Source organism: Wasmannia auropunctata, unplaced genomic scaffold (assembly GCF_000956235.1).
Source record: "Wasmannia auropunctata unplaced genomic scaffold, wasmannia.A_1.0 LD335634.1, whole genome shotgun sequence".
NCBI lineage: Eukaryota > Metazoa > Arthropoda > Insecta > Hymenoptera > Formicidae > Wasmannia > Wasmannia auropunctata.
Genome location: NW_012027256.1, coordinates 400,994 through 418,315, shown reverse-complemented (window position 1 = coordinate 418,315; position 17,322 = coordinate 400,994). Strand labels below are relative to the sequence as shown.

At 41.9% G+C, this 17,322-nt stretch overlaps 1 protein-coding gene across 16 annotated transcripts in view; it reads left to right on the top strand.

Annotated features, from left to right (window-relative positions):
- LOC105456545 (CUGBP Elav-like family member 4) overlaps positions 1-17,322 on the top strand; it is a 560,009-nt gene that overhangs the window by 511,550 nt on the left and 31,137 nt on the right. The window lies entirely within an intron of this gene.

Sequence of the window (17,322 nt, the reverse complement as noted above, 5' to 3'; positions counted from 1 at the left end):
AGAGAGAGAGAGAGAGAGATCGGGCGCGCATCGGCCGCAATAGAGGGATATGGTAGGGTGCGTCGATACTTCGGGGTGCGCGCGCGCGACAGGGGTGCTGTATAAAACGAAGGGAGACGATGGTATAAACTGGTCGGCAGCGCGGGTACGCGGGAGAAAGAGAGCGAGCGAGCGCGAGAGAGAGAGAGAGAGAGAGAGCGGGGCGCCCCGTAAAATTTCTCGTTACGATTACGACGTGGTCGTTGCCGTATACGCCATCCGCCGACGGTCACGTCCCGCGCGACGACGCGAAGGATACGAGATGGATTATTAAATTTCTAGTGCCGCGCGCGTGTGCCGCGTTATGAATTTCCAACCGCCCCGCCGCGCCACGCCGCCGGTCACCCTCACTCCGGGAGGCTCGATCCTCCGGCGAAAATCTTGGGGAGGAAAAAAAGGCCTCCCGCGCCCGCCGCGCGACTACGATCGCTGTTTACGGGGATCGCGTAAAAATGCAAGACGCGTACGGGGATCGTCAGGACAATGTCCGCGGTACTTGTAATCGTGTTACGCGATTTCGACGGGGGCGTCGTTGCGAAGAACGTGTCTGATCGATTGTCTTCCGATGAGATATTATGTAAATAAATAGCTGATAATTTCATCGCTAAAATGAAAGAAAATGAAGCTAAATATACTAGTAATGTATTTTAAAATTTATAACTGACTATTTAAGTCGCCACTGCTCCTGCTTTCATATATAGTTATTTTTAAATTAAACAATGGAATTTAATTCAAATTTGGGTTAAATTTGAACTGTTTTGAATTATTTAACTTCATTGTTTTAGTTAAAAATAACTATTTATTAAGTAGGAGCAGTGGCGACTTAAATAAGATTAAATTTGACACTAAGATTTAACAATGTTCAGTATATCATATGTGATATGCGACATATCGTATTACTTAATTATAATCATTTTCTACTAAGAGCTATATAAAATCTCGTTTCGCCCATATTTTTCATTTGTCCCGTTTGTCCGCGAAAAATCTGGGTTGGCGTTAACGTAAGAATGATTGTAAATTGAAAGACAATAAAATATTCGGTCGGTGAGAACTACGGTATTGCTGCATCGCATTGTGGAAAAAAGTATAGCAGAACGCTACGTGCAAACGAAAAGTCACAAATCGCGCGGTGAATGAGATCGAATAAAAAAAATAAAAAAAAAAGCGAAAAATATAAGAAGAACCGTATGATTGTATTGTCTTATCCTCAAATTTCAGTGCCTCGCAGTGCAGATAACAAACCGTCGCGTTTGCTGTGACAGCATGGGAAATAACGATGACAGCGGCATTATCGACATTGTGATAAAAGCGAGCAACCATCGCGTGTAATATACGTTATATTCGCGAGGAGACCTGCTTTACAAAACTTGCTTGTAACTGTGATTATACGGGTTACAAGCACGGCCTGTATTCGATGCCACATCGATGATTACATGATGCGGCACGAGAGCCATGAGACTACCTAGTAATGGATTATTAAATCTCCCACATTACTTTACGGCACAGTTCTGTATCGCTTTCGCATATTGAACAAGTGGACGTTCCGCCATTAATAACGTTATCTGTCTGTGTGTAGTATTAAGACTACAGAGAATCTAATTATTAAGAATATTGAGATGTGGTATTTCGTGAAAATGTATGCTGAAATTTTTTATTCACGAGTGAAAATTCAACGATCCGGATAATTATATTAGCATAATAATTTTCCCAACTTCGCGCCTCATAAATTAATGAATTCAATAGGATCGAACGAGAAGAAAATAAATAAATGAGAATCGATGAATAAATTATTAGAGTGCCGGTAGATATGTAAATTCACAGAGCTATAATTCCTCTCTAGATATTAGAGAGAAATTATAGTTTAATTCTCAATATATTATTTTAGTAATTATCTTACGTAAGACTGTGTTACGCGTTTAATTAACAAATACGTCTTTATACGATCTGTTTCACCGAAGAGTGGTTGCCTCCCCCCTTTCCAATTTTCATTTTTGTGTCGCGTACAAGCGCGACGTTTCTCGCATGACACGTAACCGAAATGTGTGTCGAGCGACGTCACGCGACAACGGTGTACTGCGTTTCTATCGGTGTCGGATGACACTGGTGTATAATGTATATGCGCCGAGAGATTTATCGTTTATTGAAATTGTCGCGGCATGGAGTGTGGCGTGCGATCACGGTTATTTCACGTTATAGAACGACAGGATCCCCCGGTATCGCTGCGCAGGAGGAGGGGTAGGAGGGGTAGGCGCCACCGGCGACGGAGACGGTCCACTACGTGACACGTTCACGAATCGCGACATTAATATTAAACACTTCTTTATTTTCTTTTAGCCCCCTCTCCCCCTCTTTCTTTCTCTCTCTCTCTCGCTCTCTCTCTCCCGACCGCGACGTTGCTCGCGAATTTTAACGAGACCCTCCCGGCGACCCCCCGTGAAAATTCTCTCGTCGCCCACCCTGCTGCTCCCCATCTCTCCCCTATTTCCCGAGGATTCTGCACGCTCTCTTACGGGTTTCACGCTCGGGTTTCCGTGCACGATTTACACCGCGGAGCCGCCGCTTGCAGTGCGATGGCGAATTTTATGACGACTTCGTACAGTCTCTTATATTTGAGTCCCTCCAATACGCGCTATCCCTCGAATTGATCACGTTTTTGGATGGTATATATATGTACCGTCGCCGAAGAATATTGAGAATCATCCTAAAATCGTAATCCTTACAACGACGAATAAGATATGTAAAGTCATAAATTGTTAGCCAAATAATGAATGCTACAAACTGGAATATAATACACGAAACGCGTGTTGTACCTTGAGATATTATTAATCGTAGGACAACATAGTATTTTGATAAATTTTATATAATTTTTATAATTAATTAATTTAGTAATTTTAGGTAATTTTATATAATTTTATATAATTTTTAAATATATACAACAAACTTATTGTGCACAGTAAAATTTATTGTAGTGTACAGTAAAATTTGTCGAAAGCGTAACGTGGTAACGCTTTTTAAAAAATGAGATTAATCTTTTCGAGGATCGAATATCGTCCAATATACTCGCCAATTTCTGTCGAACGGGTGCCCTCTTGGAAAATAAACGAAACTCGATTGCGATATGCTTCTGGGGGAGAGAGATCTGGAGCGGAGGGATGGCGACGGATCAGGGATTGAAGGGAATTAGGGCGAAAAGAGAGAGAACGCCCGTACTTGCTGAAGTACGACAAGATAACGTACCCCTCGTCCCTTTTCCTAAGCCCTGGACCTTCCTCTGATCTCAGCCAGTCCTCGTCTTCGACATCCAGTTTCGAACTCCCGTCCCTCGCTTACTTGAACGATATGACACAAGAAAGTCGGAATAGGCGGACAATTTTAGACCCCCTGGATCAATATATCATGTTTCGAAACTTTATGATGTATTATACGAGAATATCGCGATGTACACGCCTACGTCACTCGTTTGATGTAAGAGAAATTATACGTGCGGCGCGCGCGTATTATTCAATTTACGCAAATCAATTTTCGTGGAAGAAAAATACCGTACTGCATTTCGCGAGGCGTGTTAGATGGAGCGGAGTAGAGGAAAGATAATCACGTACAACTGTTCTAAAACGCTAAGTAATTGGAGCACGAAAAAAAATGACAAAGCGGTTCTTCCCCGCTTTGTTCCCGGCAGCTCATTAAGTGGCATTGCTTGACGGCATTATACTCCTTGCCTCCCTTGCCCTTCCTGTCTCGAACACCTGGCGTCCATTGTAGCGATGATAATGTCGCCATGTCAACCTCATGCCGCTACATTAATCAGGTTTTTGAATCTTGAAAACTCGAATGCTTAACCAGGATCGAGAGACCGCAGTTAATGCGTGTACACGAACGCACACGCAATTCGCATAATAGTACACAGATTAATACGTAATAAATTAATAATTTTCGATCAGCAAACTCGGTAATGTCATTTACCTTTTATCACATTAATTTAGAGAATTCGAGCGGACACAATTATATTCGTTTATTGTGGCGCGCGTTTCGCCAGAAAATTCGAGGTGGAAAAAATATAAAAGCAAAGCGACCGTCAGCACATGTTATTCGCGAAGAGACCTGCTTTACAAAAATCACTTGTAACTGATTATACGTTTACAAGTATACGGCCGTACTTGATGCGACGTCAATGATCACGACGCGGCACGAGAGCGATGAGGTTAATAATGGATTATTAAATCTCCCACGTTACTTTACGGCACAGTTCCGCAATGCCCCACGGCCTGTAAAGCTACGAAAACGTCGTTCGCCTCTTAACGACTTTCTAGAGTCTCGACCAGACTATATAGTACGGGGGAGGCTAGTTATTATTAATAATACCGTTACCAGTTCCAAAAGACTTAACATTAACACTGTTCTTTCATTACGATTATGTCGCATTACTTTCGCCACCATCTCCCGTTCAATTTACAGCACCGGGGGGAGGAATTATAATTGTTATGGCTTGTCGGTCAAATTTCTGCCCGTCGTAAATTTTTATGTCGATGAATTATTACGCCCGTTCGACGTTCTTTTACACAAGTCAATCATGAAATCATGAAAAATCGGTGAGCGGTTATTGTAGGAATTTTACAAACGTTGCCAAGCTCAGATTCAGACGCGTCGAACAGCTTTTACGATCAATATGCAAACATCGTAAATCCGATGGAAATCCCATAAACGTTCGGCGGTAACTTGCGCGGTATTATTTCGTGGCGTGGTACGGATATATTATTCGATGTATAATATTACCGCGAATTCGTATCATCGGCGCGACGATCTGTAATGTCAACGACGACGTAGCACGGGCTAACAAATCGAGAAATTCACGATGGATGACTTGTTAGTCGCGGACTTACGGCTAGTTTACGAAACGCAGAATCGCGCCGCAACGAATCGAACGTAAAGGTCTCGAACAGAAGGGCGAGACCTCGGGGAGAAGTCGATATATATAGAGAGAGAGGATGCTGCGCTTTAGAGCGGTCTGTTAAGCTGCCCACTAGGGGTTATTCGATAACGCACAGCTACGGGCTGTTGCTCGTCGAAGGGACGAAGCGTCGAGAATCGGGATGGGTAATGCACGAATGCGAAGGTTTATGGGCAATATGGTATATTTACGGTTGACGGGCAAAAGCCGCCGTGTGGAGGCTAACAGAAGGGAGGATACCGAAGTATCCTCTATCTCTCTCGTACTTTTCCTTCTACCCCGTCATCTCTGCGAGCCACGTTGAGTGAAAAGCTCGCGGATATTGACGAAGAAGGCTCCCAACCACGTGCAATATCCCCCGGTGGATATTGACGCGGTGTCAGGCGAAGGGGACCCCAAGAAGCTTGCGAGACGACCGCGAGGATCTTACGACGACCGCGTCGTGCTTCCTGCGGCCTTTCGTGAACCGGGACGGTAATCGCATTAATATAAAGACGGTAAATCTTGATGCGCACAATGGCGCGGCTGATGCCGCCTCGTGCCACGCCAACAAAGACATGTTGCTTCCCGGCTGTTGTTGCTTACAATCTCACAATAGGGCAACGTCGTGTCACCGCGATCAACGAGATCGCAAGCGAGCTCGGTCGGCTATAATTCGTGTGAACCTGCTTAAAGAGCGAGAGCGAGAGCGAGAGAGAAAGAGAAATCCTTTCAATCCTGGCGTGAACACAATTTTATCTCAGAAAATTGGATATTTCTAATCAAAATGTTATGTATCAAAAATAATAAATCAGTGAAAATTATATTAATCGATGCTCATAGTTATTTCTGTGCTGTCACGGTGAACAACAAACGGGACGATTGATCTCCTCCCAGCCATTGCAAATCAAGTTTGCATCTATTAAAAAATTTAATGCTATTTATGTGCTAAATATTATTTGTATATATTATATTATAGTATAAAACTTGAATACAAATTTTATACAAATGAGCGATAAATATTTATTGGAGCAACGCGAGAGCGACGTATTTTTTAAAGAGAGTACGAGACAGCTTCTGCACTACGAACGACTCGTCTGTCAGTCGCTTCGATGTCTTATCCCAAGTTTCCGAACGCTGAAAGAGGAAGACCGATCGTCGTCGATGTTTCAGGCGAAGCGCGGCACTAAATCATAACGATGCCGCGAAATCACCGAAAATCCAGACGAAGCGACAGGGGCTTGGATGCAGACACGCGAGTCCGGACGGTAAATCACGGGCAGCCTCCTCGTCGAGTGGCTGTCGGAGAGTCCCGGTGCCAGCTCGTCGTACGGAGCATTTATTAATCGCTCAGCTCCTAAATCCCGTGGCGCAGCTGGGCTCGAAATGTTTGTACGTATTGCAAAGTAAAGCGCGAGAGGGGACGCCGAGTCCTCCGGGAGAGGATTAGGTCGGACATATTGAGAGCTTCCAACCCCGAGAGCACCCTCCTTCACGGGGGTAGAGTGGCGCCAGAAGGTGGCGGCGGCGGCGGTGGCGATGCTTACACCAAGAAGATGGTGGTTTTACCGCTATAAATACGACCGGTCATCTCGATATAATGCGCGATTCTCCAGCGCGATTTCGATTGTTTTTTTTAATATATTTTTTTCAGCGCAAAATTTAATATTCGTTTTGTACACTGCGCGCACCTTGAAAGCGCAGAAACGCCACGTTTGTATTGTCATAAATATACAAGCCGACATGAAAGGTAATATGATCATTTGCCAATTAACAATGATATGCTATTCCGTATAACACCGGAAGTTATACGATTAATACGCGCAAACAAATCAAGCGCAAATACAGGGTCGTTAATAATTGATATAACAATTATTTATAATAATCATGTAAAATATGCATCGGTACACAATTGAGTTTGCATATGATGATATCCGTCAGTGGTATCAGTGACGTAAATTTTCAATTCCACTGTCCCAAGTCGGCCCTCTCAAAAATTTTAGAGTACAATGACTCTCGCGAGTGCGACATACTGTGTCGCATTTTATGATTAAAAAGCGGAATACTTTTTGCCGGACGAATACAGAGGGAGAGAGGGAGAGAGAGAAGGGGAGAGGGAGAGAGAACACAACCGACCCCACGAGTTGGATGACGGGAGAAGACCGGGATCAAAAGCAAAGTGTATCCTCGACGGAAGAACTCCGGGGAAATCGATCGGTCGAGTTTTCGATAGTTAATTAAACTTGAAGTTATTAAATCGGCAAGAAGTGTACGATGTTGGGCCTACTTTAAAAAACCCACTATATATATTTTTGATTTTGTCACCGATCCATTACGCAATTAAATTAATGTAATTACTGATTAAATTAAAAAAATATTTTTAGCTATTGATTATGTTTATGAATTTCATCACGAGTTTATAATGCTTGCTACATAATTTTCTGCTTTATTATCAATTCTAAATTACTTTACAGATTTCGTAACATTTGGTTTATATCTCGACAGGAGGCATAAGACAGCATAATAAAAAATAATTGCATCCATATATTTATTTTTATGGATTATGGATTAAATTTATATTTATGGATGCAGTTATTTTTTATTATGCTGTCTTATGTCTTCTATTGAGATACAAATCAAATTTTAAGAAATCTGTAAAGTAATTTAGAATTAATAAAGCAGAAAATTATGTAGCGAGCATTATTAACTCGTGATAAAATTCAACAACAGCTAAAAATATTTGTCTAATTTATTCAATAATTACATTAATTTAATTGCGTAATGGATCGGTGAAAAAATCAAAAATATATATAGTGGGTTTTTTAAAGTAGGCCCGACATCGACATAAAATAATCAAATATATATATAGGTATATATATAGCTAAATTAAATATATAATAGCTAGAAATATTTGTCTAATTTATTCAATAATTACATTAATTTAATTGCGTAAATAGAATTACGTTAGAAAAATATTGTTAGCTATTGTTGAATTTTATCACGAGTTTATAATGCTCGCTACATAATTTTCTGCTTTATTATTAATTCTGAATTACTTTACAGATTTCTTAAAATTTGATTTATATCTCGATAGGAAGCATAAGACAGCATAATAAAAAATAATTGCATCCATAAATTTATATTTATATTTATGGATACAATTATTTTTAGCGCTATTCCTGATAAAAAATTCTGTCAAAAATTCCTGAACTTATTTTTTTCTACAATTCTTAATTATGCAGTTATTCCCAAGTTAAACTAATTACTAATCCAATATGCGCAGTTCTTAGACGGGCGCACATCAGTGAACCGCGCGCGTAGTAGTGTGCGTGAGCGATCCGCCGCACGCAGCGACGCTGTGTTCACGCACACTACTACGCCCGCGGCTCACTGATGTGCGCCCGTCTAAAGAACGGCGCCGATTAGATTAGTTTAACTCGGAGAATAACTGCATAATTAAGAATTGTAAAAAGTATAGAAACTTCTGATTTGTGATCGGAATCGAGCAATAAGTGATAAAGAACGCAACAAGTAACTCACTCACCGGCCGATACGTCGATTCCTCTCTGCTTCCAGGTATCGCCTGTTGTTTGATTCGATACTCTCGACGCTCAACAATCCTGACAATCCTGACAATCCCGACAATCCCGACAATCCCGACACTCCCGACACTCCCGACACTCGTTCGCGAGATTCACTTTCGACGGACTAAAAGACGCGAACTTGCAAAACGTAAATTATCCGACGACTGGCCGGTAGCCATTTTGATGCGTGCACTTTTCGAGGAGAGACTGGCTACGACGCGCGGAAACGCGAGACTCGAGCATTACTCTTGGATTCTTAATCTTTATATCATAATGAAATAAAAGGCAAATAGAGGCTCACTCGTTATTCGATTCGACACTCCCGACACTCGTTCGTACGGGATATTGTCTTTCGATCGTTGAAAAGATGCGTGATCGCGGAGCGAAGTAACGCAACACCATACTCAAATCATCGCTCCGCGCAGACTGACCGAAGCGAAAATATGGAAATTAAGTTGGTAGAAGTCACAGCTCAATGTCTCGCTCGACGTCATTGGTCCGTTTAGCCACTTCGAAACCAATCGGCGATTCGCCGAAAAAAGTGATGAGCCGCGCGCGATGTAAACACCGCTCGAGCCCGAGCTTCTGAGAAACTAAAAAACCTTTTTTTTTGAGCGTCGCTTCCGAGAATTTTCCAAGCACTTTCACTTTCGAAGAAGTAAAAGACGAACATTAAAAGCGATGCCGAATGCGAGGCATTTAAGGAATGCTTAGAAAAAGACGCGGCATCGCGGATCGTAAATTCATCATCTCCTCGGGATCTGAAATCCCGAAAATTTACAAAAATTAAAAAGAGGGGACGGGCTCGCGAACTACCTCGGGGCAAGCGCTATTTTTTGAAAAAATAAACGAATAAAAAACCAAACGAAACAAAACGGAAGGACCAAGAGAGACTTGAGCGAAACTCGAGCGTTGAAGCCGAACGAATCACCCGTCTTATAAGTTAGCAGAATTAATTCTAACTAGTAAAATTATTTGTTACTTATTTGTTGCTAAAAAGGTGCCACAGAAAATAATTTATTGCTCTATTAGTTTTTTTTTTAATGATGTTCTGCTAAAGGAAGATTAAATTAGCAGAACAATATACATATTAATAAAATTATGCATAAAAATAACGTCTGAATTTGTTGCTAATTTGTTGCTCACAAAATATGTTAGTCTTAATTTAATTACTCGCAAAAGAAATATAAACGACAGCAGAAAACCTACATAGTACGCCTTGCCCGTTATAAGTTCCGTTGCCTGATCTTCAAAGAATTAGTTGCTCGCATAAATTCGATTTTAAAATAATCCACAAGCATCATACTATTAAAATATGTCGATTTCCGATTTTGTTGCTAGCTCTAACATGTCGAAAATAAATTATTAAAACCGTTTTTCAATTTTTCCGTGGATTTACAGAACTCAGAGCGAGCGGCGCGAGCGGCCGGGATAAATAATTTATTTTCGACATGTTAGAGCTAGCAACAAAACCGGAAATCGACATATTTTATTAGTATGATGCTTGTGGATTATTTTAAAATCGAATTTATGCGAGCAACTAATTCTTAATTAATTCTTCTTTCGAAGATCGGACAACAGAACTTATAACGGACAGGGCGTGCTATGTAGGTTTTCTGCTGTTTATATTTATTTTACGAATAACTAAATTAAGACTAACATATTTTGTAAGCAACAAATTAGCAACAAATTCTGACGTTATTTTTATGCATAATTTTGTTAATATATATATTGTTCTGCTAACTTAATCTTCCTTTAGTAGAACATCATTTTTTAAAAAACTAATAGAGCAACAAATTATTTTACTAGATAGAATTGATTCTGCTCATTTTGTTCTGCTAACTTATAAGATGCCCATTTCGACCTATTGGCAAGTGCTCCGGAGCACATTATATTCTCGATTTATTGGAAAGCTTTTTTTTTAGCCCGGTCGAACTGGATAGATTCGTGTCACGGGTATGAAAGGATACGTACAGTCCCACTGACACGCAGCGAATGGGTGGAGTCCCGACTATTTCGCTAATGGCGCGCGTAGTACTGAAAGAGGGGACTCGCTAAAAAAAAAAATTATTAACGACTTTGCGAAATGCCTGTTAGCTAGGGTGCGACCGCGTGGAATAGGTCAGGTGGGATTTGATATCGAGCTCGTGAGCGCCAAGCACTCACGTTATTCCGTGACACTTTCGATCCATTCTGTTTGCACTTTGCACGATACTCAATGAAATTTACATCTTTTTTAGACGATCGTCAATTAATCGTTCATTCTAATTTTAGAAATGCTTTCATATCAACGTGAAAGTCGCGTGTAGGCATTGTGTTAGCAGAATTTTATCCATCTCTTTCCGAAATCAAGAAGCATTCATATTTTTTACTTCTCGGAATAAATTATTGCTACATATTATCGTCGAAATGAAAAAAAAAAGGTTTCACGTAAAGTTTCGTAGGGCGAGAATACAGTCTGGCGATTGGCTGCATTGATTTATAAATCATATACAAATTGCCATTGACAGCGGGAATGGATGGGCTCATTTCATTAACGAGAACACTAAATTCCGCGGGAATGGAGCACTACGAGTTTCTACGAGGTAACTGCAGGTTTCACAAAGTGTTTGGTCGGCGGTGCTCTATTGGGAACCCTAGGTTCGCGCGAAAAGCTGATTTTTCAAATAGAAAAGATTTTATTCCGAATGTTGAGTTTACAGTCCTTATATCGGTTTTTTTAAACTTTAAGCGAAAAAAATATGAATTAAGTAATACGATATTGTAATTTCATGAGTTTCCTTGGACAGGGACGCTATATCACGGTGGGTGACATTTTATTCGGTCATGCCATTTCTAACTCAATTTTTCGATGGTGTTCGCGCGTAACACCCTCTCGCTCGGGGGTTCTGTAAATACTGCACAAGCCCCGAATCACAATGTAGGATAAATCCGGGACGGACGTATCCGAGGAGAAAAAAATAAGACTCGGCACTGTGCCGGGGAAGAGTAGCGGAACGTGGGGAGAAATGTGTATTACGAGCTGGGACAGCAAGTGTAATGTGAGGACACGTAATGCCATTATAATGCGGACACGGCCGCGCTCCCGGAGGGATGCAAGGGAGGGCATGCAGAGAAAGAAGGCGGAAGACAAAGAGACACGGGCACGTACACGAACCGTTACCGGGCGTGACACCCGGAAAGCGCCGGTGCCACGGTGTTATTACGGGGAGATAAATTTTCGACCGGAAGGTCCCTCGTCCTACATTCGAGAAATGTCGCGACTCAGTCGGCAGCGAGCCGCGCATAAAATTAGCCGTCTCTCTTTTAACAGGAATCCCGGAAAATATGTGAGTACCCCTAACTACCAAATTTTGAGCTCTTATAAAACTTTGAAACACATCCATTAAGCTCCAAGTGTCAAACTACTTTAGACGATCTATAATTTGTGTCAAAAGTTCAGGAAATAGAATTCTATACGCGATTTTATACTTAATACACGATTTGAAAATTTGAAATACACTTCACGTACTTATATATAAAATGTATCTACATACAAAAATGCATACACTATCAAGACATGTAGCGTATATAAATAAAATTCTTCTGAGAAAAATGTAACACAAAGGTTTTAATCACATAAAGCTAAAAATATTCCAAATTTATCATAAAATTGAATTCTATTTACGATTTTATATTTAATACACGGTTTAAAAAAATGAAATACACACACATATATATAAAATGTATCTGCATTAAAATGTTTAATATCAAGATATATAGCGTATATAAATAAAATTTTTCTAAGAGAAATGTAACACAAAGGTTTTAATCACATAAAGTTAAAAATAATTCATAATTTATCATAAAATTTAATTTAATAAATTGACAAATATTGTCCGATACTCATCCTCAGCAGTTACGAAAAAAATGGAGAAAAAAATAACTGTTCGCCAGCGACTTTTACAACCGCACGTCGCGCAAAAGTTGACACACGAGACGCGTATATCGGGTCTATATTCAAATCGCCCTCTTTCATCAGCAACAACGGTAACAGATGTTCGTCGCCCATCGATCACGACGATTCTATTTTCGAACTGACGCTCCTTTCGGAGCGTCGAGTGCGCGCGCCACGGATAAAAGATCTATCGATCGGCGCGATATAACGCCTTTTCGCGTAACGTAGCGAAATAATTACTCTCTAATGAGGCCCCCCTCCCCTCTTCCCTCTAACGCCGAGGCGAACTCAAACGAGAGAGCGCGCGGGGCATTTTTTCGAACTTAGTTCGCGGCTTGATTTAATTATCAACTGTTGATTAATGAAGCGTACAACTTCCGCCAAGTTTTACTCGCGGAAACGAGTATAAGAAGATCGATCGCTAAACGCGCTATACACCTCGCCTTGACTCGCTATCGAGCGGCGCACGGCTCTCCTCGTCAAACGAGTTAACACACCCGTACACCCATAAGGCCACGAACCGTTTATAGTAGTAAAAGCGTAGCTAATGGCGCGACACAGTTACAGTGTTAAAGAATAATTGAATAAACGATTACAAAGAAGGAAGAATGAATAGAAAGTTGTCTCTTTCCCCGAGCTCGGGCTCGACATTGTCGACGATGTGCGTAATAAATATTTTATCCCTGCTGCGGCTTGAATTTAGAACGAGCGTTTATACGTCGAAAACCGTCAGGAAAGTAGAATGTTTTGTCAGCAAAGGGGTTTCTAGTTCGCGTGTCGATCAGGCCGATAAAATACTTTCTGTATCGTTTAATAAGTTTAATTATTAATTATACAGAAAGTATTTTATTTGCACGGAACAAATGTTATATTATAAAAGTCATCCTTAGTACGGGAGATGAGAATGTACGCTTTTACGTAATTAAATCAATTATGTCGCATGCGAAAAAATTAATCAACAATTTTATTAAAAATTTAATTCATCTTTGTATAAAATCCCTTCTTTCTTTTTTTAAATATATTTCGATACATATTATTAGAATACTGTTAATTTACCGTATTACCTGCCAACGTAATATCGCAGATAAAAAGTGACATTTCTCTGTAAGACCATTACGATTTGTCCCTAACAGTTTTTATCGTCGCGTCCGGGGAAAGTTATTACAGGCATTTTTTTGTACGTTACAATTTTTCATACTTCTCCACGGTCGGTGGCCATACGTACGTTTGGAATCACTCCGTCAACGGTTTCACCAATCAGCGATAACCGATACAAATCTCGCTCGTATCGCACTTGCAGTTACCTGTGTGCTCGCGTACAGCAAGGCAGAGCCGTATTGAAACAAACGGCGCGGCGCGGCGCGCGATACGCGCGCGTAGGGAAAAGCCGAGCCGTCCGGATGATCAAACAGACGGAATTACTACGTACAAATCGTAGGACGTGGATGATTGGATTACTGCGCGCGGAAGAGGCGACGCGAGGGTGGCGGCGGCGCAGGCGATAGTGACAGGCGGGGGGAGAGAGACGAGAGAGGCGCGTGGCCGAATGGGGTACCGGGTAAGGGGGTTGATACGGGTAGCACACAGGTAACACGCGCTGTTGGTAGTCGCCAAACTCGTGTAGACGTGTACGCGTGTACGTGTGCACACGCACGCGATGCGCGTTCCGTAAAGCGCGTTAATCTGTCTACCGAGTACATTTGCGGTGGGCGGCAGTGCCGCCTATCAAATCATCGAATTTTCGTTTTCTCCGCCAAGACCCTACGACGCACGTGTACGCGTGTTTGCTGTTCCATGAGAAAACACGCGTACATTGTATATTTGATGATAATATACACACTCGCGCGCGGCTGCTCGTACGTGCCGCGAGTATCGACCGGCAATGTACAAGTCTCAGAGCCTTGAAGCGATTTTAACTTTTAGCTGAACTTTACATTGTGTTTACTATGGTCGCGCGTCGACGAGACCGAAGGGCCGGGTCGGTCGCAGGTCCGAGTTTGATCATCGCGGATGAATTCGGAGTACATTTGCATGCACGCGAAGAAGGAATGGAAAAAGGAACGATGCGTCCGTTCCGAAAATTGCAAGTCCGTCCGTCCGTGCGGATCATTTCGAATTAGCACTCGCGTGTACTCATCCCCTTACGTGTCACGGGGGATGAGGGGTCGGAAGAGATAGCGTATATCTCGCTGCATGCGCAATCGACGCGCCACGTGTGACGCGTGGCCAGCGCGGCGCACATGCGCTCGCATGCATTTCATATACGATAAAGCCTGATCCCGTATGATCCCCCTGAGGCTCGCAATAATTATAAAACTACATGCGTCGAGGGCCGAGCGACCCTCGGATCGAGAGGCGGCTCTGAAATCGCTGCCCCGAAGGTTTGCGACCCTCGGTGCTTTTTGAGTGTGTGCCACGCTCGCATGCTTCTGATAGAAAGCGATAAAAGGTGGAGAAGTTCGGGAAAAAAACGTTTTTCCTACGAATAGACAACACACACACACACACACACACACACGAGTATTTCCGAAAGGAACGTTCCGATTTAACGTCCGTTAATCGCATTAGAGGTTTCGACTTTGACCCGTTCATCCACCAATCGCTGTAACTCTCCTTTTTTTGTATTTTCGCGGTCTCTCTTCCCTTTTTCCTTTTGCACTGCACCGCTGACCGCGGTCGCCGCAAAACCGCGGCCGATCGTCGCGCGGTCTCTGCTACCAGCCGCGCGGGAATGTTAATACTTGTTTAGCCACGATCGATTTATTGAGGGGGGGGAGGGGAGAGAATTAAAAACACAATTTCCGAACGTTGAGTCGGCGAAACGCGTGCCTAATAGAATCACGGCGCAATCATCACGATTTTCACGGGCGCGCCGTGTCCCGTTGCCGCTCGGCGTTAAAAACGAAAAAAACTTGTAATAGGAATGGCCTCCCGGCTTTACGCGAAAGGCCCACCACGCGAGGACGCTTTAATATCCCCTCCGGCACGGAGATAAAGTTGCGAGAAAAATACCCGGGTATCAATTTCACTGACGATGTGGCGGGCGCGCGCCGCGTCTTGTCGCGTATCAATTTCATCATTTTCGGATTGGCGACATCGGCGCGTGTATACCTACACATATATCTACATGTACGCGTCGGCCGCAGTATATTTGCGTAGCGGTTATTTTATCGGAGCCCGGGCCTCTATTTTCGAAGCACACTGATAAATTCGCCCTACGGTTTATTCTTCGCTTTTTCGAGCAAACATTAGTATTCCATCGACGTTGGCCCGCTGCCGCGCCGTGCGGCGCGTATTCGTGATGCGCGATTAAAGATCGCTGTTGACTCGAATCGAAGAACGCAAATCGAGTAGCCGGAAGCACGCAGAATTTATTTTCGCATGCAAATAGAGAAGAAACATCAAATCCTGCGAGACGGGAAAATTAATCGTTCTGGTTTCGGTTTTGCGAGATGAGATTTCTTCGATTATACAATGAAAACAGTTGCATTTTTTACCGCATACATTCAGAAAGAGAACTCTCACCTTAGCCGATGAAATTTTAATTACATACGCGACAAGTGAAAACGCCTGTAGATCTCATCGAACTTGAAGAATTGACGTGGCAATTTTTTTGTAATTATCCCTTGTAGAAAAAATAAACAATGATAAAGGCAGAAACGAAAGACTTGAGAAAAGGTTTTTCAAACCAGCTGCTTTCTCGGACCAATTACGAGCGCGTATATGTCGATATATAGATCAATACAGATTATAACCTTTGCTCGAACTATTTATACTATCGTGTAAACCATTCGCGCCTTGTACAAGCTACAATTTTAATGCATATATTCATTAAATATACACTGTATTCAATATTTGAGCTCAAACTCGCAGCAGGGGGTACGAGAGGAGGGAGGGAGAGAGAGAGAGAGAGAGAGAGAGAGAGAGAGAGAGAGACTCGACGTCGAAATAGAATTTGCTGATACAGGATGTAATCATAGTCAACAAATATTGAAGTTTCACTAGAAGTCGCGAAGCGTATCGCGCGCCCGTAATCTTGTCACCGTAATGATTGTCAGGGACTGAAGAAAATGTTCCATTTTCGGAAACCACGTTTCAAAACTCAAAACTCGTTTCAAATCATCTACTTCGAGGCAAGCGCGACTTCCGACAAAGATAGACAAGATACAAAACAGGAGGCTCGGACATTGGCCGTGTTCAAGCCGGACGATCAGCTAGCTTGCTCGTCGAACGATTGACGTGATTGAGTGAATCTTCAAGTAAGAACCTGCAATCATGTTTAATCGCTCGTTAAGCAAGCTAGCTTCCTCGTCCAGCTTAGCCTCTTCGTCCAGCTTGAACACGCTGAGAGAAAATTTTTCATACAAGAACATATATAAATATATATAAATATATATAAATATATATAATTATATGCAAAAAAAAATATATATATATCCACATATGTTTCTTTCCTTTGTAATTATTCTTTAATACAAAAAAAAATGATAATAATAATTATAGTTTAATTTATAAGTTGAAAGTTTGTTGGAAAGTTAAAACTTTAACGTAATTAAATTATAATTGTTAATGCTAATAATTTAATTTCGTCGGTTAGTATTTCGCGATTTGACGAAAAACTCGAGATATCGATCGAATCAAATGTGCTAGCTACAAAACTCAACGTTCCCTGTAAAAGAAAAAAAAAACAAGAAGAAAATAAACCGATATATGATATCACCTGCTATTGGCATATAAAATATCGTTTGGGGGTATCGCCATATGACGCGACCTCAATGCACAGGCGAGAAACTCCTCCAAGTTTCTCGCCGACGACGACGATGGTAACATCGAGAGGT